The following is a 24,608-nucleotide window of genomic DNA, read 5'->3' as shown; positions in this document are numbered from 1 at the left end:
GCCTAGTTGAAAGAGAGAGAGAAGGAAAATGGTTGTTGAGATGCCTAGGCCTCTGAATCTCTCCCTCCCCATCAAGTACTCATTTTTAGACATTTTTCCCTTCCTCATGATCCATTAGCTTGCTCTTTGCCCTCATCTGACCCTCACTCCCATATCCTGCCCTCTTCCTCCGGGTCTAGTTGGATCTTCCTTTTTTGCTCACATCTGGTCCCTTTCCCACACCAGATTGTTTTAACCCTTGCCATCCCCAGGCCAGAATGCTCCCGGCCATCCATTTGTTCCTCTCCTACCCCATTGTTCAGTGGTTGAGTGCTGCAGGGAGGACTGGCCTGACAGTGTGGGTGGTTTGGGCTCATTACAAGATCATCTCCGCTGGCTTCCACTGACCCCTTGCTGCCTCCTGGTCATCTTGTTGTTGTTTGTTTTGTTTTTCAAAACTATGAGAAGTAGTCTACTTAAATACACATGACATGTTTTTCTGCCTTTTCCTCCTGCTTCCTGCCCTTTCTCAGCTGATGGTCTCGTCCTGTATTTTACGGTAGTAGTAATGCTCAGCAGTTACCACTTACCCTGGGTTGGTTGCCATGGAAGCCCCTGAAATGAATGATCTCAGTTACCATAACTCCTACGAAGTTCATGTCACCTCTATTTTACAAATAAGAAAAATTGAGCCCAGAGAGGTGGGATTCAAATCCATGTCATCTGAGCCCCCGCCTTAAGCTCTTACTCACTTTGATGGAAAAAGTAGCTTAGATGCTTTGGTCTGCCTACTCCCTATCTCTGCTTAGCCCGCAGACTGCACAAAGCTTCCACTCAACCCCAGCTCTTCTTCCAACTTGTTTTCCCCCAGAGACCTGGAGGCCACATTGCTGAATGTTCTTCCTGCTTGACCCTTCTTTGGCGCTCCAGACCGCTGGCCACTGCAGTCCCTTTGGAGCTCATCCCTGGCTTAATGTGGTTTTGCACACTCCTGGCTCCTCTCCCACAGCCGCTCAAGCTTCATACCAACTCTGTGTCCTCATCCCATCCCCCTACATGTTGGCGCTTTCTGAAGCTCTGTCCTGGCCCTCCTTGTTGGCTGCACAGTCTTCCTAGCTGACCTCCTGTACTGTCATGGCTCCAACTGTCAGCTCTCCAGGAATGATTTGTCAGTTCATGTTTTAGTCCTGACTTTTTTTTTTTTTTTTTTAAGATTTTTATTTACTTATTTTAGAGAGAAAGAGAGGGACCAGGGGGAAGGGCAAGAGGGAAAGGGAGAGAGAGAATCTTGAGCAGATTTCACACTCAGCTTGAGGCTCACCTCGGGGCTTGACCTCACCACCTTGAGATCATGATCGAGCTGAAACCAAGAGTCAGATGCTTAACCAATTGAGCCATCCAGGTGCCCCTAGTCCTTACATTTTATTTGAAGCTTCTGATCCGTATTTCTTACCACTTGGATGTTCTGGAAGTATTTTGAAATCAGCTTGACTGAACTCAATGTCACCTTTTCCATAGTACCTCCTTTGCCCTTCACTACTTAGCCTGACAGTATAACCTTCCTCCAATCTGGTCTTTAGTTACCAGATTCTATTGACTTATCCCAAATATTACTAATAATGGTTCTGCTGGAAAGATCCCTGTTCCACCTCAGTTCCTTATTATTATTAACTGGACTGATTCAATAATTTCCCAGAAAGTCTCTGCCTTTAGTATCTCCACAGCTATCCATCTCTACAAAAATAGACTCATTTAAAAGAAGATGTGGTATATATATGTAATGGAATACTATGCAGCTATCAAAAAACCCAAAATCTTGCCATTTGCAATGACGTGGATGGAACTAGAGAGTATTATGCTGAGTAAAGTCAATCAGAGAAAGACAATTATCATATGATCTCTCTGATATGAGGAATTTGAGAGGCAAGGCAGGGGCCCGTGGAGGGTAGGGAGGGAAAAAATGAAGCAATATGGGATCGGGAGGGAGACAAACCATAAGAGACTCTTAATCTCATGAAACAAACTGAGGGTTGCTGGAGGGGTGGGAGGATAGGGAGAGGGTGGTTGGGTTATGGACATTGGGGAGGGTATGTGCTATGGTGAGTGCTGTGAAATGCATAAGCCTGATGATTCACAGACCTGTACCCCTGGGGCAAATAATTCATTATATGTTAATAAAAAATTAGACCCATTTATGCTCTTTTCCAGTTTAATTTTTTTTCCCACTGTGTACTTAATAAATACCCGATTTATTGGACTAGCATTCTGGGATCTTCTCATAGTGCCCAAACCCTCTTTTCATTTTTAAAAAATTACTTAAATTCAGTGCAGTTAACATACACATATACTGCATTACTAGTTTCAGGGGTAGAATTTAGTGATTCATATCACTAAATGCATATAACACCCAATGCTCATTACATCAAGTGCCCTCTTTAATGCCCATCCCCCAATTATTCCCTCTTCACATCCCCTCCCCTCTAGCAACACTCAGTTTGTTCCCTAGAGTTCAGTGTATACATGCGCACGTGCGCGCGCACACACACACACACACACACACACACACACACACCCCACATCTTCTTTATCATTCATTAATCTGTCAATAGACGTCTGGCTTCTTTCCATATTTTGGGTATTGTGGACATTGCTGTTATAAACATTGGGGTCCCAGTGCCCCTTTGAATCACTGTGTTTGTATCCTTCGGATAAGTACTTAGTGCAGTTGCTGGGTCATAGGGTAGTTCTGTTTTTAACCTTTTGCAGAACCTCCATACTGTTTTCCAGACTGGCTGTACCAGTTTGCATTCCCCCCAACAGTGTAGGAGGGTTCTGCTTTCTCTACATCCTCTCCAACATCTGTTGTCTCCTGACTTGTTAATTTTAGCCAGTCTGACTGGTGTGAGGTGGTATCTCATTATGATTTTGATTTGTATTTCCCTGATGCCAGGAGATGTGGAGCATTTTTTCATGTGTCTGTCTGCCATTTGTATGTCTTCTTTGAAGAAGTGTCTGTTCATATCTTCTGCCCATTTCTTGACTGGATTATTTGTTTTTTTGGGTGTTTTTTATAGATTTTGGATACTAGCCCATTATCTGATAAGACATTTGTTGCCTTTTAGTTTTGTTGGTTGGTTGCCTTTTAGTTTTGTTGGCCTTTTCCTTTGCTGTGCAAAAGCTTTTTATCTTGAAGTTCCAATAGTTCATTTTTGCTTTTGTTTCCCTTGCCTTTGGAGATGTGTCTTGGAAGAAGGTGCTGTGGCTAGGTCGAAGAGGTTAGTGCCTGTGTTCCCCTGTAGGATTTTGATGGATTCCTGTCTCACATTGAGTCTTTGATCCATTTTGAGTTTATTTTTGTGTATGGTGTAAGGAAATGGTCCAGTTCCATTCTTCTGTATATAGTTGTCCAATTTTCCAAACCCTATTTGTTGAAGAGACTCTCTTTTTTCTGTTGGATAGTCTTTCCAGCTTTGTTCAAGATTGGTTGACCATAGAGTTGAGGGTCCGTTTCTGGGTTCTCTGTTCTGTTCCACTGATATACGTGTCTGTTTTTGTGCCAGTAGCATACTGTCTTGGTGATTGCAGGTTTATAATACAGCTTGAAATCTGGCATTGTGATGCCCCAAGCCTTGATTTTCTTTTTCAACCTTTCTTTGGCTATTTGGGGTCTTTTGTGGTTCCATACAAATTTTAGGATTGTTTGTTGCAGTTCTGTGAAAAAATGCTAGTGGTATTTTGATAGGGATTGTATTGAATGTGTAGATTGCTTTGGGTAGCATCAGCACTTTAACAGTATTTGTTCTTTTAATCCATGAGCATGGAATGTTTTTCAATTCTTTGTGTCTTCCTTAATTTCTTCCATAAGTGTTCTAGGCATCCCAGGCGCCCCCAAGTTCATTATTAAAAGTAATATTTGTTAATTATTAGTTCATTAAAAAGCTCTTGATTTTTGTAGATTTATCTTATAACCATATGACATATGAAATTTCCCCTTTAACTGGCTGATATAGTGGGTTACAATGAAGATACTGTGATCTTAAACCATCCTTGTGTTCCTAACATGGGCTTTGTTATTCTTTTGATGAACTGATGGATTTAATTTTCTAATACTTCATGTAAAATTGTGTATCTGTATTTATAAATGAATTTATGCATTGCCTTCATCTTTTAAAGTTTTCTTAACTGACAATGTGATAATAATTTCATCAAACTAATAATATTGAACATGCACACATGTGGGCCTGTTAGGCTTTTTATTTCTTCTTCTTTAATTTTTAAAAATTTTATTATTTTTTATCTGAGAGAGAGAAAGACTCTTAAGCAGGCTGCATGCCCAGTGCGGAGCTGATGCAGGGCTCGATCTCATGATCCTGAGATCATGATCCGAGCTGAAATCAAGAGCTGGATGCTTAACCAACTGAGCCTCCCAGGCTCCCCTCTAGGCTTTTTATATGTATACATTCATTTGATCTTCACAACACTTTCTGAAAATCCAGTTTCATAGTTTGTGTTCCTTATGGTTCAGTGGGCCCTTTCATGTTGAAGACAGAGGCCTGAACTCAGGCTTGGGAAATTTTCTTCCGCAATGTTTGATTATTGCCTCCGTTCATTTCTCTCTTCTCTCCGCTCTGAAACTAGATGGATTCCAGAATCCCAGAGTTTCCGCTTATCAAGTGTGTGTATCTGTTAATCTCATGGTACCTCGTTTGTTCTCATGCACACCACGCCGGGGTAATAATGAGCTCTGGCCTATGGGGTGGTTGTGAGGATTATAACGTTTCATCTGGTTTAGCTCCCTGCGAAATAGTCACTAAACATCAGCTGTTATTATTTGCATTAGCATTATAGTTGTATTTTTTAAAAAAAATTTTATTTATTTATTTGACACAGAGACAGAGATCACAAGTAGGCAGAGAGGTAAATGGAGAGAGAGAGGGATGCAGGCTCCCTGCCAAGCAGGGAGCCCAATGCGGGGCTCGATCCCAGGACCCTGAGACCATGACCTGATCCGAAGGCAGAGGCTTAACCACCTGAGTCATCCAGGGGCCCCATAGTTGTATTTTTGATCTTCCTTTTCCCTTCCATACAGGGGAGTCCAGATGACAATAGCGTAGATGGTGGCCAAGGGTAGTTGGCTGGTGGCTGCTGTGGAGGTTCTGTGGCCCTCCTGGTAGAGGGGTCTACTGGCTTCTCGGGCTTCTTCCTGCAGCTCCAGCCCAGAGACACACAGAGGGTGTGTTCACATACAGGGAGTCGTGCTGTCCTACTTAATCCCCACCAGTTCCTGGGGCCCCAGACTAGACAAACAGATCTGTCCTCCAAGGCCCATGCAGTTATTTCCTTAAGTGACTATCCTGTAAATCACATTTCAGTATACCTATTTCAAATACCGGATAGCTATAAATAAAAGATTCCCTCAAACCATAGACTCTACTTGTAATGAACATCAGTCTATTGAGCTCAGGTTCAGTAAAAAAGTAAAAATAAAAAAAATCCATAGTTATAGATTCAGGTTAGCCTTTCCTATGGTTTTAATAACAATTGTCCAGACACCAATAAATGAAAGCATACACCCTTCCCAGTGCAAAGAGACTAGTCTCTTTTGTTTCAAAATATAATTTTCTCCCTGGTCGTATTTTTCTGCACCAAGTCTAAAGATAACTGCCTTTCTCTCATTTGAATATCCCTGACTTGAACAGCTAGTAGGTAGTGCAGCTGCTGGCCGCCAGAACGTGCAGAGTCATTTCTTCATTCTGTCTATCATTCATTCATTCATTCACTTAGATCAGTGACAACAGCACAAACCACTGTGGAGTGCCCACTGTGTCTGGCCTGGGACGGGGAGTACAAGACGACTGAGCCCAGAGCTCTTGGCTCACCTGGAGTTAGGGATGACTTTCCCTCCAGCCTTCTTGTTCCCATCTCTGCCCTCTGGGGCTACATTCACCTTCATTGAGGTCCTCCAACCACCTAGTTACCTAGTTCCTTTCTCCCAAGACCTTTGCATGGAGCATTTCTCTTTGTTTGGGAAGTTCTTTCTTTTGTCCTGCCCCTCTAATCCTCTTCCTCAGGAAGGAATTCCCAAGACTCTAGGACCTTATACTTCCCACCTTTGGCACCGTGCTTCTCCTTCCTAGCATCTAGCTCAAGTAGAATTTAAGAAAGGTAAGTAACTATGGTTTACTGTCTCTTCCCCTCCTAGAACCCAAGTTCCGTGTGAACACAGGCCATTCTGACTTTTTTGCCACTGTACCCCACCTGCCCCCCACACCCCCGGTTTAGCACAGAGCACACTATTGGTGCTCAATAAATATTTGGCAAGGAAGGAACAAAGTCATGTTCTCTACCTTGTGGTGTTTACAATCCTGGGGGTATGGCAATTGCCCGCTGAGTGGCCATGAAAACTTCACCTGCCTCTCTACCTCAGTTTCCCCCTCTGTGCAAGGGAGAAAACAGTAGTACTGTCACAGAGTTGTGAGAATTTAATGAAATAATACAGTAAAGCTCTTAGAAAGTGTTTCATGCACAGTAAGTGCAGTGCCTAAAAAGTCAGCGGCGATGATGACAGTGAGACAAATGCGTCATGTTCTGTGGCAGCTCTGAGTTGATGTCAAACTAGGCCTGGAAGGATTCACTATCAAATAAGTGATGCTGGAGGGCAACACGAGGCGAGTGATCAGGGAAAGCCGCTCTGAGGAGGCGATGGTTGGGCTGAGCCCACGGGGGCAAGAAGGAAGGAGCCCCGGGAATGGATCTCCCAGACAGAGAGAGCAAAAGAGGCGGTGGCCCTAGGAGGAAACTGCCTGGGTTTGCTCATGGTCCAGCTGGGAGGCCCTTACAGCCAGACCAGACCGGGCCAGCGGGCAGGCGGTGGTAGGAGAGGTGGTCAGACCATGCAGAGCCCTTTAAATCTAGGCGAGGAGTTTGGATCTTATTTGGACGTGGTGGAGAGTTTTAAGAAGGGCATGATGTGATTTGAATTTAAAAGTGTCACTCTGTGGAAAACAGTATGGAGGGTCCTCAAAAAGCTGAGAATAGAATTGTCATATGATCCAGCATATGGTATGGGTGTTTCTTTATCTGAAGAAAGTAAAATCATCATCTTGAAAAGATTCCTGCACCCCCATATTCATTGCAGCATTATATATAATAGCCAAGGCATGGCAATGACCTAGGAGTACAGCAGAAGTTGAATGGACAACATGGTTGTGTGTGTATGTGTGTGTGTATACACACACCCACAAAGGAATATTACTTGGCTATGAAAAAGAAGGAAATCGTGCCATTTGTGACAACATGGATGGACCCTGAATGCATTATGCTAAGTGAAACTAGTCAGAGAAAGACAAATACCCTGTAATCTCATACGTAGGACCTAAAACACCAAAGCAAAAAGGAAAAGGAAAACAGAAGAAGGGACTCATGGATACAGAGGCAGGAGTAGTAGTGGTCAAAAGGTACAAACTTCCAGTTATATGAATAAGTAAGATGAATAAGTTTTGGGGACCTATAACGGACAGTGTGGTGACTGTAGTTAACAATACTGTATTGTTTATTTGAAAGTTGCTAAGAGAGTAGATTGTAAAATTTCTCATAAGACAAAAAAATTTAGAACTACATGTGGTAATATATGTTAACTAAACTTACTGTGGTAATCATTTGCAATATATACATATATCAAATCATTAAGTTTTTCCCCTAAAATGAATGCAGTGTTATGTGTTGAATGAATGAGTCACTGGCCACTGAATGGAGAATGAACTGTAGGGATAAGATTGGAAATGTGAACAGAGTATGCCAGGCAGAGAAGAAGCACATTTCAGAGTGAGGAAAGGCCACAGGACCTGAGTCAGGAATGCGTGTTGTCTAGGGGAACAGAGAAATTTCAGGGTGTCTGGAACCTAGTGTGCTTGGAGTAAGATGCATTTGCAAATGTGATTTGCTTCCAGACTTTCAAGTCCCAAAGGATATTCTACAGTTTTTGGACTTACCATGGAGAAAAGATTCTAGAAGATTATTTAAGAAGGGGATTGATAGAAAGTATCATTCGGATGAGGTCTAACCAGAACAACATAAACTTTTCTAGATAGTTCAAGGAAAAATCATCTAATACAGGGAAGAGCTGAGGATCCAACCAAGGATGGGATGGCACCTCACAGGTTACCAGCCGCAGGACGCCAGCTGCTCTCTTTGGGCTGGCAGTACCTGAGGAGGAGATGGTGTTACCAGAATCCAGAAGCTGGGACCATGCAGTAGGCTGGAGCTCCATGGTGGGGGCTGTCCCGCCAAGCTCAGGCCACGGGAGAGACGCAGAAGCTACCAGTCACTGCCTGAGGCTGACTTCTGTCTTTCACACCCCAGATACCCCACCAGTGGGTCCCACTGGCCAGACCTGACCAGCACCCAGCTGGCAGGGAAGCCTGAGAAGCACAGCGGGGAGGAGAAGGGCCAGAACAGATCTCGGGCCAACGGGACATGGCTGCCTACTGGACTAGCCCTGTTTTCTAGGGAGACTGCAGTTTTCATCTGTGTCCAGGAAGGGCTGGCTGGTATGAGGGAGGCCAATTAGGAAATTACCACAAGACTCTAAGAGATCTGAGATGAGAATCTGAACTGGGCAGAGGCGGAGAAGATGGGCAGGGAGAGTTCAGAGGACATGGCCCCTTGAATGTGGGGTCTGAGAGGGAGCAGTAGCGGGGGTGATATTTGAGGTTTCTCATCTGAGCAGCTGTGTAGTCCCAGCAGGGAGCAGGAGGAAGGAGTGTGAGGAGCTCCACTGCAACGTCTTGAATTTGGGATTCCTGCAGATCCCCCACAGGAGACCTTGTGTTCCCCCCTCAGAACCTTGATTTCATCAGTTTAACAATAATGAGTAATAATAGGTAGCGTTTCTTGGTGCTTCCTACATGCCAGGTGTGGCTCTAAGTACTTCACGTGTAATAACTAATGTAATCCTGACGGTGCCCTTGTGAGGTAGATGGTGCTGCCCTCATTTTACTGAGGAAGAAACTGAGGCACAGAAAGATAACACCTGATGGAGCTCAGCTAGCTTGTAGGGGCTGTAACAGAAATCCAGGTGGCCTCGCTTCAGCCCACCTCAGTCTCCCAACGCCGCTTGGAGGATTGGGGTAATACAGCCCGGGGTCTGGCAGAAAGCCCTCATGTTCTGGTTTAATATTACTGTTGGAAATATGGAAGCTTTTGTGAGAAATGTCAGCCCACATTACCTTTAGGAGAATGAGAGATACAGGGGCGTCTGGGTAGCTCAGTCCATTAAGCGGCTGATCTCAGCTCATGTCTTAATCACAGCGTCATGAGTTAGGCTCTGAGCTGGGTGTGGAGTCTGCTTGAAAAGAAGGAGGAGGAGGGGCGCCTGGGTGGCTCAGTGGGTTAAGCCTCTGCCTTTGGCTCAGGTCATGATCCCAGGGTCCTGGGATCAAGCCCCGCGTCGGGCTCTCTGCTCGGCAGGGAGCCTGCTTCCGGCTCTCTCTCTGCCTGCCTTTCTGCCTACTTGTGATCTCTCTCTGTGTCAAATAAATAAACAAAATCTTTAAAAAAAAAAAAGAAAAGAAAAGAAGGAGGAGGAGAAGAATGAGAGATACCAGTGATACCACTGAAAGAGGAAGGAGGAGGTGTGGGAGGTGGAATAACATTTGAGGTTTGATAGACTTGAATTCAGATCTGGCCTCTTAACCTTGACATCTCATGGCCTGGAACAAAGGAACTTAAATTTCCTTCTGTTGGCTTGTTGGTTTGTAAAACAGGCACAGTAATGCCTCCTCTGGGTGTTGGGAGGACGAGGCGAGGCTAAGGTGCAGTGCCTCGCGTGGTACCCGGCACATAGGTGCTCAGGAGCTGTTCGGTCTCTTCCTGCGGACTCTCTTGGCTCAACCCCTCTAACCCTTGGTCCTTGGCTCACTAGAGATTTGTTTTTTTGTGAGCACCTTTTCCTCTCACCCTTGGCTCCTCCTCATCAAAGGTGTTAGAAGACCTCCAAAGCTCTAGCTCTGAAAGCTAGACAGCTCACGATCTCAAGGCCTGGGGCTTTCCACTGGTGTCTAGCAGGGCCATAAGCACAACCTCCAAAGTGGGCAGAGTACTGGGGGCCATGCTGAGAACATGGGCACAGCAGTTTGTCCTCAGAGGGCATGGATTTGGCATTCTGAGGACATTCTGAGTCTACTCAAGGCAAAGGAAGATCACTTGGGGACAGGATCAACACTGGCATAATGTCCGTAAGAGTTGTAAGCATCTTAAAGATGGACATTCTAGTCATAAAATGTCATATCATTACTTTCAGTTTGGTCATGGGTAGGGGCACCTGGGTGACTCAGATGGGTTAGCATCTGCCTTTCGCTCAAGTCATGATCCCAGGGTCCTGGGATTGAGTCCCGGGTTGGGCTCCCCGCTCTGCAGGGAGTCTGCCCCTCACCCTGCTCCTGTGCTCTCTCAAATTAAAAAAATTTTAAAAATGAATTTGGGCATCGGTAAATGAATCAAATTGCTCTTACCTTCATTTATTTGTTCACCAAGAAGTGACTGAGTACCTACTATGTGCTGTGCATGGTAAAAAGTGCTGGAGGTACAGAAATCCTGTTGGAGTTCACCTTCTAGCTGGGATGCACGAACAAATCAACCAATAAGCAAGCACACCAGGGACATTAGGCAGCTTAACTTGATGAGAAACGTTGGATGGAAAACAAGAGACAGACACACCAGTGTGCTGGAGAGAGTGTTCAGGGAGCCCTCTCTAGGAAGCATCCGAGATGAGACCGGCAGGTAGGTCTCGCCTCTATTCCGGGTACACGGATCGCGATTGGAATTCTTCAGGTGTGGAAGGGACAGTTTGGGTTGAGACTTCATTTACATTTCAAGAGTGCTCAGAAAGCTTTGGAAGCAATTTTCTCTGCTGACTTTGGAGAATTAATTAGTTAATACCTGAGTGACCCTCGAATATCTGGGAGGAACGGAAACATATGATTATTATTTTCCCCATTGAGGCTTTCTAAATGGAGGTCTGAGTACCTGGGATTCTTGCCCAAAGGAGGCTGGAAGAGAAATGCCCCGCAGTCCTCTGCTAAGAAACCTTCCTTTCTCCTGCCCTGCTGGGAAATCTGACTTCCATTTTCATAAGGCCAAAGAGGGACTTGGAAACAGGGCCAGTTCTGACTCTGTAATTAAGTTCAAAGAAAGTCTTTTACCTTCGCTGCCTATAAAAAGATTAAAAAGTAACTTTTGTTTAGGTAATACCTTCCTCTAGAGAGCTCAGTCCACTGAGCGGCAAGGAATTTGGTCATGTTGCCCTGCTTGTGAGGAAGGCAGAAATCTACTACGTTTTCAGTTTTGTTTTTTTAAACATGCAAGAACTTAACACCAGAGTTTCTCCAGAAACCTTGGGGAATCCTGCTGTCAGAGACCGTACCTTTTACTCCATCCCAGAACCTTATCCTTGACTCTTTTTGCTTCCTTTTGAGAATTTGGATTTTTGCTGATAATTTTCATCCAGTTAATCTCTCCCTCTGCGTTTTCCTAAGAATAGCTAATGCCGATTGTGCCCTTGCCCCAAGGCAGGCACTTGGCATACATCATCTCATTCAGTTGAAAATTTACGGAGGTAGGTGCTGCTGGTCTTACGAAGGTCACAGATGAGGATGCTGAGGCTCACGGGAGCCAAGGAACTTCCCGAGATCCCAGTGCTCGTAAGCGACTGGACACCCTAGCACACACCCCAAACACGTGCCACTACTCCCCCCGTTGAGTTCAAGTCCTGAGATAACTTGGACGTCTTTGAGATTCTTTGTGCAGTACCACATTCAGGGCACCGAAGGCATACCCTATATTTATTTATTTTTTGGGTTACAGTACCGTTTTCTTTTTTCTTTTTTTTTGCGTGTGAAGCAGTGTGGGTGGGAGGTGGGCGGGTGCAGAGTGGAGAGAAATGCCTTTTATGGATCGTCTGCTAAACCTTGTGAAGCCGTAGCCGTGTCTTGGTGCCAGACAAATGCGCCTGCTGACTTAATGACTCTGAAGGATGACAAGGCTTAAAAAATCGACTGTCACTGCAGAGCTTGGAACGGATTGAAATAGAGCGCTTGAGTCATCTGTTAGAGATGCCACTCTGGGCCCATGTCATGCAATGCCCATTTAGCGCCAGGAGCACATTAAAAACCAGACCCAACTTTGCTTCGATTCTGATGCCTAAGGGCCCTTGTCCTGTGTGAGGGGACTGCGGGATGGACACGGTTGCTTGGCAGACATCCCACTTCTGGTGGCCACTGGTCATGGAAGGGTGCAGCTGAGCGAGGGACAGGCCTCTAGTTCAGTGATTAGTAACACAGTGAGCTTCTCAACAGAGCTCCCGGCAAGAGTGACAAGATAGGTTCTGTATTGCCTGCAGTGTTCCTGCCACCCAGCTTCAATGACCGTATACACCTTGGCCTGCCCCACAGCCAGGCGCCTCCAGCTGTGTTCCCAGAGTACACCCGCAACCCCAGCCTGTCTCTAGCCCAGACGTCACACCACACCTTGTCTGGAACTCATCCTCACCTCCACTGTATGGAAATTATTCAGAGCATGGGGTTGAGAATCAGAGGAATCGTAAGGGGAAGGTCCCCACCATTTCAGACATGCATATGACAGACCCACATAAACGGAGGGATGCCTGCCTGCAACCAGTCCGGATGTCAGTGGGAGCTGGCATAACTCAGAGAAGCACCTCAAGCATTATTGTATACGGGGTGCAGTGGGCATCTTGCTTAGCAAGGTGGAGGTGGGTGTGCAGATCTGATGGCAGAGAAGGCTGGGAGATGGAGACACTGCTATTTGTGATGGAGCAGACCAACTGGCTTAGAAGCCCGTTCCACCACCAGCTGTGTGACCTTGGACAAGTTCCTTAACCCCTCTGTGCTTGAGTTGTGCCAGCTTGAAAATGAAGATAAATAGCTTCTAACTAGTGGGTTGTCATAGAGATTAGATCATCAGGGGTACAAGTGTCGGGTACTGTGTTAGTGCTCAGTGAATTTTAGCTGAAAAACAAAGCCAATAAAAAGGGATCCCGGATCTAATTTTTGACTCAGGAAGATGGAGAGGATTGGAATAAGCAGCGGCTCCTCATCCAGCAGGATGGTAATTAAGTAGAAAATCCTGTGAGGACCTGGAGGAATAGTAACTACATTCTTACTTAGAAGTATCATCAGGACACCTGGATGGCTCAGTCAGTCAAGCTGCTGCCTTTGGCTCAGGTCATGATCCTGGTCATGGGTCCTGGGATCCAGAGTCCTGGGATCTAGCCCTGAATTGGCCTTCTTGCTCAGTGGGGGAGCCTGCTTCTCTCTCTGCCTCTGATTGCCAGTCTGCTTGCTTGTTCTCTCTCTCTCTCTGACAAATAAATAAATAGTTTTTTTTTTTAAAAGAAGTATCATGAAGTATCATTAGTGCCCCAATGAGTAGTATTGAAGGAAAACCTATAATACCAGAAGAGGGAAGTGTATTAGTGTAGATGGTATGTATATAAACAGTATTTAGTTTTTACAAGAATGGTATAGATATATTTGGTCTTTGTCCCTGGTTCCTGGCACAGAGTTCCTGAAACTCTTGGTATTCTCTGAATGATAGGAGTGCCTTTTCTTACTTAAAAATGAGCCCTTGGGGGCACTTGGGTGGCTCAGTCGGCTAAGCCTCTGACTCTTGATTTTGGCTCAGGTCACGCTCTCGGGGGTGTGAGATCGAGCCCTGTGTTGGGGGAAATCTCGAGGGATTCTCTCTCCCTCTCCTCTCCACTTTGGCTCTTGGCTCGCATACTCTCTCTCTCTTTCTCTCTTTCAAAAAAGAGCCCTTTTAACAACCTGAGTTAATGCTAATGAGGTCTCTAGGGTGGAAGCCCTAGATACAGCCTCAGGATGGGGCTGTTCATCAGAAAGACCAAGTGATGAGGTTAGAACTTTCAGCTCCACTCCCCGGCCTTCTAGGAGTGTGTGTGCTGGGAGTGGGAGGGGAGTGGTTCTGGAGATTCAGCTCTATAAAACTCTTGAAGAACCAGATTTGAAGAGTTTTGGGTGGGTGAACCCTAAACTTCATGGGGACAGAAACTCCCGTGCTTGGGACCTTTCTGGACTTATGTGCCTTCATTTGCAACTTTTATAATATCCTTTACAATAAGTGGGTAATAGTAAGTAAGGTGTTTCCCTGGCTGTTTGCCATTATGGCAGATTATCAAACCTGAGGAGGGGTTGTGGGAACCCCTGGTTTGTGGCCAATTTAGACGGATGTGATTGGCATGCGTCTGGGGCAGTCTCGTGGGACTGAGCCCTGCACCTGTGGGGTCTGTGCTCACTCTGGGAGGTTAGTTTCAGAGTTGAATTAAATTGTAGGACACTCCATTGGTGTCCACAGAAAACTGGAAAATTGGGAGGAGTGGATCCCCCCCCCCCCGCCGCATTTTGTGTCAGAAGTGTTGTTGAGTGGGGAAATCCTTTTTCTTTTGACAGGTTTTTGTAAAGGTCTGATGACTTGGTTAAATCAGTTGAGGAATGTTCTCTCATATGGGTAGAAATGGCTTGGGTTTGAGAGGACACATCTTGATTGGAAAGATAGTTGAGGAGTCACATGAGATAAGAAGAAGGAATTCTGGAGTGTGTTTCAGGATATAAAATGGGGTGAACCAAGAGTACAGCTGGGGTTCAGCATATGGAGCAGAGGCCCAGGTCATGGGCATTATGGACACTACTCCCAGTGGCCTGGACCCCATGGCAACAAGCAGGGAAGAAAAGGTTAACTCTGGACCTCACCTGAAGCAAGGTTGGAGAGAGGCTTAGGTAGGGAACAAAGAGTGAGATTGCGCTCGGAGGAGCCAGTGCCATGAGTCCCAGGGACATTTTGAGTTTGTGTTTGGGGAATGGCTAGGGCATTGCACCATCCAGACCACTGCTTCCCTTGCAGGTGTGATTGTAACTGGCCCGTGGAGACCAGGGCTCTACCCTTGTCCTGCTGGTTGTCCTTATTGTAAGGTTGGAAAGCACTGAAGGAAGCATGAAGGTGCCAGCAGTCACATCCAATGGGGGAAGTTCACTGTCGGCCCAAGTTGCCTCGAGAAGTATCTCATCCAACCCAGATCCCTGAACGTTGCTTCTGTGTGGCAAGAGCTGACCAGAACACTTAACCTGCAGTCTAGGGAGTGAGGGCTGGAAGCTGGAACCTCATGGAGTCCTTTGCAGACTGGAGGATAAAGCAGACGCCGTCCTCTGTAGAGCACCTTGGAGAGCAGCTTTGCTGGGGTCACGTGTTGAACCCGACAGTCCACTGAACACACACTCCTACCCACCCCCACACATATGCAGTTAGATGTTTCGATCAGGATATTTTTTAATCAAGTATGTTTAGCGTTTCATTGAAACTTCCTGAGGTCCTTCTGGAGGGAGGCAGTTCCTCCTTACAGACCATTCATAATCCGGGTGCTCTCTCGGATACGTACGTGCGTGCAGGGGCAAGAAGCCAGAAGAAGCCAGAATCCTTGCGGATATCGATAAAGCCTGGATTAAAAGCAGAGGTGGAAGCTGCCTTAAACAGTGAAGCCGGGATGAAGGAACCGTGGAGGAGAGTCTAGGTTGGATCTTGACAGGAACTGTGGTGGGTCAGGTCCCACTGAGTGCCAGGCATTGTCTGGGCCCTTAATGTGTGTCAGTCCTCATAACAGCCCAGTGACGGGGCTATAATATTGTCCTCGTTGTGTCATGACTAAACTGAGGCATCAAAGCCAGTAAATGGTAGAGTCAGAATTGAAAATAAGCCTGGGCTTCAGAGTGTGACGTTGTAGTCCTCACGGTTTCCTTCCCGGGGACTGAAACCAGAGCTGCAGGTATAAATCATTCGTACTTTGTTGTTTCTAGTTATTCCTCCATTTGGAGTGAAATGTATATGGTTCCCATTCCTTGGTGGGGGCTGTATAATTCTAAATAAGTCTTTTTGTGGTCTTCATAAAGTCCTGAGCTGAGAACTCCCTCCAGGTATCATAAATGGTGAAAATGTTCGCTGGGTGGACCTCTCCTCCTATGGCAGTGGGAATTCTGTTGCCTAGGCCATCCATCTACACAGCCTGCGCGTGTGCCGAGACGTCCAGGGACAGCAGATTAATGTATCCAAAGCTGGACTGACACTCCATGTCTGAGTCTTTCTTTCATCCTTCTTGTCACCCAGGCTATGAAGCTGAGATCCTTGATTTCTTTCCTCTCTTTCGTTCCCCAACCTTATGTCCAGTAGGCCATCAAGTTATCAGGTGCAAGTTCTTCAGTGATCTCCAAACATGGCCATGACTCCATCCCTACTGCCACGTCCCAGGTACGGGCCCTCACGGGCTATTTTGGGATGATGCCAACAGCCTTTTTCCGACTGATGACCCTGCTTGAGTTTCATCATTTTGTGTTTAAAGTCTTCTTTATTATTATTATTGTTACTGTTGTTATTTTAAATATTTATTCATTTATTTTATCAGGGGGAGAAGCAGAGGAAGAGGGAGAATCCAAGCAGATTCCCCACCAAGTGTGGAGCCTGAGGCAGGGCATGAACACAGGACCTAAAATCAGGACCTAAGCTGAAACCAAGAGTTGAACACTTAACTGACTGAGCCACCCAGGTGCCTCAATTACTTTTTTACTTTTCTTTTTTCCTCTAAAAATTGTTTTGATTTCTGTTATATTTTGTGAAGACCTAGAAGGCATACACCTTAGTTTTAAATTTCTTAGTAGCTGTCTTCGAGATTTGAAAAGATGTCCTTGAGTTAAACCATCAGAGGCAGTTCCAGAACTGCAATCTTGGAAGGAATGCTCCTTTTTTATGGAGGATGAGGAATTTCATTTTTTAAAAAAGATTTTATTTATTTATTAGAGAGAGAGAGAGAGAGAGATCACAAGCAGGCAGAGAGACAGGCAGAGAGAGGGGGAGGGAAGCAGGCTCCCTGCAGAGCGGAGAGCCTGATGCAGGGCTCGATCCTAGGACCCTGAGATCATGACCTGAACTGAAGGTAGAGGCTTAACCCACTGAGCCACATAGGTGCCCTGAGAAATTTCATTTTTGATCTTTTTCCTGCCCCAGACTTTGTGAATTTAACCCCATCACTTTTTTAATTATAAAAAGACAACTTTGTCTGTGGTGACAAGGGGAGTATCAATGTTGTAGCCATACCAAGACTACAGTTCAGAGCTACCATTTCTATTCCACTGGCTGCCATGGACACCACACAGCTGGCCACTGCTTCCCCCCTCTTGAGTATTTACCTCTGACTGCTGTTGCATTTTTTTCCAGTATGAGTCTTCAAGTATTTTATTCAGGATGAGACTGTATGTTTGAGAAAATCTTGGGGTGCCTGGGTATCTCAGGTGATTAAGCTCAGTGGGGAGTCTGCTTCTATCTTTCCCTCTGCTGCTCTCACCAGCTCGTTCTCTCTCTCTCTCTCTCAAAGAAATAAATAAAATCTTTAAAAAAAGGGAGAAAATCTTTCTGGTGACTTCTTCTCAGATTGCATCTTGCCTGGATATAGGATTCTTTGGTCATGACTTTTGTGCTTTGTAACTGAGGCTTCAGTGTTTTCTGCCGTTTCGTGTTCTGGAGTCCATGTTGGCGCCAACATGATGCTTCCCCTAGATACTCACAGGAATTTAAAGCCCAGTCTCCACTTTTAAACTCTTAAGTGTTTATTTAGATCCCCAATTTTTCTTGCATTATTCTACAGTGTGTCCGCTTCTACTACCTTTTGTTTGTTTGTTTTTTTGGTTTGCTTTCTCTCGTGATTTTTGTCACGTTCTCATTTCCTCTGAGTTTAGTGGGAGAGGAAGTGCATTTTCTCAAGTTTTTCTTCCACTCTGCCGACTCTGCCCTCCGTGTGGCCTTGTCTCCTACGAGCTGCCTGTGAAGTGGCCTAACTTGATTATTTCGATTGTTTTTCATCTTTAGATAAGACGTCCTAATCCAAAATTAATTTCTTGTGGCGACCACTTGTCCCCATTTCATAGATCAGAAAGACTTTTTGGATCTTGTGGAAATCACAGATCATATATTTTAACAGTGTTTCCCCCTGCCCTTCCTCTTAACTTCTGTCTTTCTTTCTTCTCTTCTTATCTATTTGGTAGGAAATTAATTTCCCCTCATCTTGCAGAGAGGTTCCCTCCTTTAACTGTTAACTATTTTTGTATGCCTCATGCTGCTTCTCATATTTTCCCAGATTTTTGAAGAGGGATCCCCAGGAAGAGAAAAGGAAACCCCGGAAGACTGCTAGTCAGTGATCAATTTTAGGGACCCAGAAGCTCGTGTGGGGGTGGGTGCAGGGCTAGGTCAGGAATAATGGAAGGAACAGAGTTTCTGAGTGCGACGGCATGGGGCTTTGTCACAGGCGCCAGAAGCAAACTCAGATCTCTCTATGGCACATCTAGGGTTCCGGCATACAATGTGTACAGCACAGTCTTTAAGGGAAGACAAACTTTTCCACCAATATAAAAAGATCTCACAGATCTGTAGGTGGAAGGCTTTACTCTATCAATCACTAGTTGAGAATTGGCTTGGCTAAGGAGTTCTGAGTTTGGGTTTTTAAATCCAATCTCCCATCCTTGCCTCAGCTAGGGAGGCTGGGTTCTAAGCTCGATCTTCACTTAAATTATACTTTGAAAATAGGTTCAGTTACACTGTTTTCGGTGCTGGTGCTACAGACATTTTCTTTGCTCTCATGGGATCTTTAATCGATAGGGTCATCATCAGGTGTTAACCTAATGATTAATAAACACAAAGAAAGGCTCATTACAAACTCAGTGTATAATGGAGTGGGCAAGGAGGTCAGGGCATGCTTCCTGGAGGAGGTGGCATTTGAGCTGTGATCCGAAGGATGTATAGGCACCAAGCAAGCCAGAGTGGGTGGTGGAAGAGCTTGCCAGGCAGAGGGAGTGCAAAGGCTTTGGGTGGGAGGAAGCCTGAGCTGTTTGAAGAATCAGAATACAAATAAAAATATGGGGCTTGGGGGAAGGGGAGGGCAGAGGAGGTGAGGGGCAGGTGTGGTGAGAGGTACCAGATGAGGTCAGAAGGATTGCCTGGGTCCCAGTTACGGGCCCAGGCTTCATCTTTAGTGCTAGGGGAGCCCCGGAGAGATGTATAGGGAGGGTGGTAGCTCTGGAAGCAGAGACTGTTCAGGCTGCGGGAAGGGGTGGTGGGCAGGGTGGGAAGGAGTAGGTTCAAGAACGTCCACCAAGACCTGAGAGGTGAGCAGTCCCACTTCATGTGAGCCCCGGAAGGTGTGTTTGCTTCTGAAGGAGGCAGGGTATTTTGTTTCTTTTGCTGTTTTCCTTGTGTGAAAACCAGCTACTTGCATCAGGTGTGTATGTGGGGTCTGATGGAGGAAATTCTGTTGCTCGCTTGGGTGTGTTGATCTTCACAGGGTGTGGGAGGGTGACCTCCCCTGGCTGACTCCATGTGTGGAGCCCTTCAGGTTGGTCTTAGCCCAAGGGAGCCTGTCATGCAGGCTCTTCAGGGCAGAAGCATCTGGGAAGGGGTCAGGAACCGGGTTTCAGCCTGCTGGTGCCTGGAGCCCACGCCCCTCTGACTCAGGGACAAAGGGTGGATGTGGCGTTCTGACCAGCTTGTCTCCGTGACTTCCCAACACCCCACCGTCCCGAGGAGGTATCAGACCTTAAAGAACTCCTTTCACCTGGTCCTGTCTATGCTGCTCTGGGCAGAAACTTCTTGAAGCGCCTGTCAGGACAACCGCTCCCCATCTGTACCCCCTGTTAGCCACCGGTGAGTGGAAGCGGTAGAAAGCCATGCTCACAACCTCGAGAATTGTGAACATAGACGTAATTTATTTTGAATCCTACCACTAAAGAGCCTCTCCTAAAAGGTAAACCAGCTCACCCTGCTCAAAACAAGAAATAAGAATGCTTGCTCTTTTCCTTCACTGGAAAGGGTTTTTTGTTTTGTTTTGTTTTGTTTTTGTTTGTTTGTTTGCTTGTTTTAATGGGTGGTACCCTTTCGGAGGAAAATGCCTGACCTTGTGTGGATTCGCAGTTCTTTTGTGAGCTTGCTCATTATGAGTCAGATCCCTTCTTTCATCAGTGTCTGCTCAGGTCACAAAGGGTTAATGGAAAATGGCCTTATCCCCCTGCAGGGGAGCTCTGCCTTAGAGGTAGACTAATTGTACCAGCTCTGGGAGATCTCTGAGCTCATTTTGAGGTAGATCAGACATGATTTTTGAAAATGTACTCGTTGCTGGGTGGCTTTTGTGGGAGAAGCGAGGGGAGGGGAATGGTGTTCCCTCAGGACTAATTGGTTGTTTGTGTGCAATGAGAAAAACGGCTCTTGGAATCTGTTCTGTTGTAAGGTTTTTATTTTTTATTTTGTAGCCAAGACTTGTTATCACTAGAAAATTCAACGAATAAATGGACTCTGCAAATCAATAAAATAATTAGTAGGTTATTTCTGGGTGAAAAGAATTTTTTAAATTGAAGTGAATATGAATGACTACCGGGGTCAGGGAGGTGACAGAGGGAGGCCAGCCAGGTCAGGGAAGTGATAGGTAGAGGTAGGGCTGAGGAGAATTGGAAAGCAAGCTCTCCTCAGCAACCCCCCCCCCCGCCCCCGCCAACTAAGGGGATGCTGCCACACACCTCAGCTGAGGGCTGACGGTTGCCATGTGGGAATGTGGGCTCAGTGTTGCCTCCTCTTCTGTTTTTTTCGAAAGAAGCTGAACATCTGGATTTTTACATGGAATTAGTTGGCAGCTAAATTCAAAATACTTCTCGGCAAGGTCGCACATGACATAGATGGTGTAGCTTACCTGCTTGCAACCTTGGGTCTGGATTGTGAAGAAATTCTTTTATTTCAATGATTTACATTTACTTGCGGCCCTCATGAAAAGAGGGAAGATTAAATGTTGGGTCCCACAACCTTTGGGGCTTCGCTTCTCTTTGGAGGCTGGTATTTTCAGAACTCTGCTCATAAAGGACTGTATTTTCAAAGTAGAGAAACATAATCCATATTTAACCCATTGACCCAGCAGAGAATGATCACCAGGGAAACCATCAAGGGAGCCATCAGGGCCAACAGTTCTAGCCTATGATTTCTCAGCCCCACATGGAGTCCATTGGAAGCCACCACGTAAAAGTTGTATAGGTTGTCTACTGTTCAACTGGAGAGGATCTTACTCACAGTGTAGACAACCCCTGGGCAGTGTTATCACATGAGCCATGTCAGAGACCAGATAACAAATATTCTAGAGTGGACAGTGCCATACATGTTTGGGCGAGTGCTTAGTGTACTTGAGCTAGGCAGACTTAACTTTCCACTTGACTGTGAGCTTCTGAGAGGATGGATTTTGCCTTCTAGTTCCAGTAATTAGCACAGGGCTTGGCACAGAGTAAACAAAACTCCCCCCACCCAGCCCCATGTCAAATATCCAGGAAACCATTGGAAGTGTACTATGGAGACTAGGAGAAAAGTTGCATTTAGAGATTGAGATTTGTGGATCATTGGCGACTTCTCAAAGTCGCTGAAATAACTAAGGTTGCTGGGGGACTGTGGAGGACAGGGACTTGGGCTGACAGAAGAAAGGAAAACAAATTCATGAAGATTGAGGATGAATGGTCACAGGTGTGGAATCAAGAGAAATATCACAAAAAGCAAGGACCCATCATTGTGTCACCATCCTCAGCACATAATGAATATTCTCAGTAAATATTTGGTAAATAACCGAATGAATGAAGAGTGAGCAAGGGGCACTATCAAGTCCTACAGAGAAATCACACAGAGCGAAGACTGAAGAGAGGCCTTTGGGTTGAAAAGAGGCAATTAGACAGTTATTAATGACGTTGGGAAGACCAGTAGCAGTCTCAGGGGAGCTGTCCCTTCCTCCAGGAAGCTTTCCATGACCACCCCATAACCACCCCCTCCTGATGCTCCTCTTACTTCTTGCTGTAACACCTAACACTCCATCCTCAACACTGGAGCGTGTGCTCGTTATCCAGCATTACACTCTCTGCCCTTCCCCGTGTCCTCCATGAGCCTGCCGGCTGTGTGTGGGTTGAAACTCTAACTTGATTCCTTTGACGCCGACCTGGTGTATGGTAGGGTGTGAATAAAAAATTTTTCTTTAAATAGTGATAACTAAGGAAATAGAGAAAACTAACTTTTGTATAAAATAGTAAGTGCTGGATTGAAAAAAATGCGTGAACATAAATGGACATCGAGGGGAGGGAGAAGCACGGTGTTCCCGGGAGGGGCCTTGCTCCGGTTTCACCAAGAGATTCATGGGGAGATCGCTAGCATTTGGCAGGGCTGAGGGAACCGGGAATCCACGCTGGAGTTCTTGAGAGGCAACTTAAAACAAAGGAGCATTTTTTTTCCTGCCTGTTTCAGCCTTGAGAACTAGCAGTGAGAGCTCTTGAGGTTAAGAGCGACAAGAGAGGCTCGGTAAGGCTGGCTCTCGATGAAAGTGGAGGGTAGACATCCAGCATCTTCCAGCTCTGCATAGAGATATTTATCAAACCTGGAAACATGTGCACGGCACATTGCTAAAGGAAAAGCGGCTACCAAATGACAAGGGCCATGTTTATTTCCAAGACAAATGTATTTTTCTTTCCCATTCTAAAAAACAAAACAAAACCAAAAAACCCCAGAAAACAAACCTGAGTTTTTCCTAGAAATTAACAGATATATAAGAAATAAGAGACGTTCACTTAAACTGGTTACCTGGTGACGACTGACTTTTTATGTTTGAGACTTTTCATTTTTCCTGTGGTTTCCGAATTGAGAATTACTACGTGAGCAATAGAAAACCACAATAGAATTCCACGTGAACATTCCCCGCATGAAGTTTTTGAATAACATGCTTAATGACAAAATGATGATGAGGATATTTGTGAAGTGACAAAAGTAGATTGCACAGCGAGTTACACACGGAGCACTGAGCGATGTCAGGTGGCTAGTGTGGGTTTATGTGGCTCTGTGCATCTGTTCCCAGGAAAACGGTGGTTATCTCTGGTCTCCTGGAGAGCCCGGGGGTGACTCTTGTATTTTTGTCTTTTCTGTGTTTCCTGTTATAATACCTATAATTAATGTCACAGCACAATTTTTAAAATTTATAAAAATCTCCATTACAATATCTACATGTTACCTTATAATTAAAATTATTAATAAACATGAGTACAGGGTGTCTGGGTGGCTCAGTTAGTTGAGTGTCAGACTCTTGGTTTTGTCTCAGGTTGTGATCTTAGAGTTGTGAGATTAAGCGCTGCATTGGGCTCCGTGCTCATCAGGGAGTCTGCATGGGATTCTCTCTCCCTCTGTCCCTATCCCAGCTTGCACATGCACTCTCTCTCTCTCTTTAAAATAAGTGAATAAATTAAAAATCTTTTTTTAAAAAAGATTTTATTTATTTATTTGACAGATAGAGATCACAAGTAGGCAGAGGAGTAGGCAGGGGGCGGGGGAAGCAGGCCCCCTGCCAAGCAGGGAGCCAGATGCGGGCCTCGATCCCAGGACCCTGGGATAATGACCTGAGCCAAAGGCAGAAGCTTTAACCCACTGAGCCACCCAGGTGGCCCTAAATTGAAAATCTTAAAAAAATAGGGGTGCCAGGGTGGCACAGTCAGTTGAGTGCCTGACTCTTGGTTTTGGCTCAGGTCATGATATCAGGGTCATTAGATCAAGACCCTCATTGGGCTCTGCACGCAGTGGGGAGTCTGCTTGGGTTTCTGTCTCTCCCTCTGCCCTTCTCCCCTGCTCTGTCCCTCTCTGTCTCTCTCAAATAAGTAAATAAATGTTAAAATCAGATAAACATGAATACTCATAAGGATGTCCAAAAAAACATACAACAGGCCAGGAAACATGTCTGTACATCCTATAAGATTTTACAACTTGAAAATCTTTGTATTTATTTTTTTGTTTCCTATTTTCATATGGAATTAAAGTAAACCCCCCCCCTTTTTTTAAGATTTTATTTTAGAGAGAACACAAGTGAAGGGAGGGGCAGAGTGGGAATGGGAGAGGGAGAGAATCTCAAGTACTCTGTACTGAACAGAGCCCAACTGGGTCTCGATCTCAGGACCCTGAGATCATGACCTGAGCTGAACCCAAGACTGGATGCTTAACCAGCTGAGCCACCCAGGTGCCCCGACCATATAACCCTTTAAAAAAAAAAAAAAAAGAAAAGAGGAATGAAGAAGCATCGCTTTGGTCATGTTGGGCCCCTCCCCAACAGCTTAAAACCCTTCCACTGCTCCCTCTTGTGTTATTTTTTAAATTTTTAAAAAAGATATTTATTTAAGAGAGCGAGTGAGAGAGAGCACAAGCGGGGGAAGGGGCAGAGGGAGAGAAAGAAGGAGACTCCCACTGAGTGTGGAGTTTGACATGGGGCTCGAGGAGGCGCTCGATCCCAGGACACTGAGATCGTGACCTGAGCGGAAGTCTGCCATGAAGTCTGCCGCTCAACCCACTGAGTCACCCAGATGCCCCTCCCTGTTGCTTTAGAACAAAGTCCAGTCCCCCTTGCCAGGGAGCTGACTTGCCAGGCCTTCTATGAGCTGGCTCTGGGTAGCTCTGTGTCTTCTGCTGTCCCCTGCTCCCTCGTGCCTGTGCCACTGCAGTCCACTGACTCCATCCCC

General features: G+C 45.6%; 1 long non-coding RNA gene across 1 annotated transcript in view; it reads left to right on the top strand.

The window, feature by feature from the left end:
* LOC125090270 (uncharacterized) overlaps positions 1-13,273 on the top strand; it is a 75,951-nt gene extending 62,678 nt beyond the window's left edge. Inside the window, exon 3 of the long non-coding RNA XR_007124262.1 lies at positions 12,377-13,273. This is a non-coding gene — a long non-coding RNA (uncharacterized LOC125090270). The remainder of the gene's footprint in view (positions 1-12,376) is intronic.
* Positions 13,274-24,608: the final 11,335 nt, after the last annotated feature.

This window comes from Lutra lutra, chromosome 18 (genome assembly GCF_902655055.1).
Source record: "Lutra lutra chromosome 18, mLutLut1.2, whole genome shotgun sequence".
In the NCBI taxonomy this organism is placed as follows: domain Eukaryota; kingdom Metazoa; phylum Chordata; class Mammalia; order Carnivora; family Mustelidae; genus Lutra; species Lutra lutra.
Note: the sequence above shows the minus strand (reverse complement) of the source record. Positions and strands in the feature narration are given on the sequence as shown.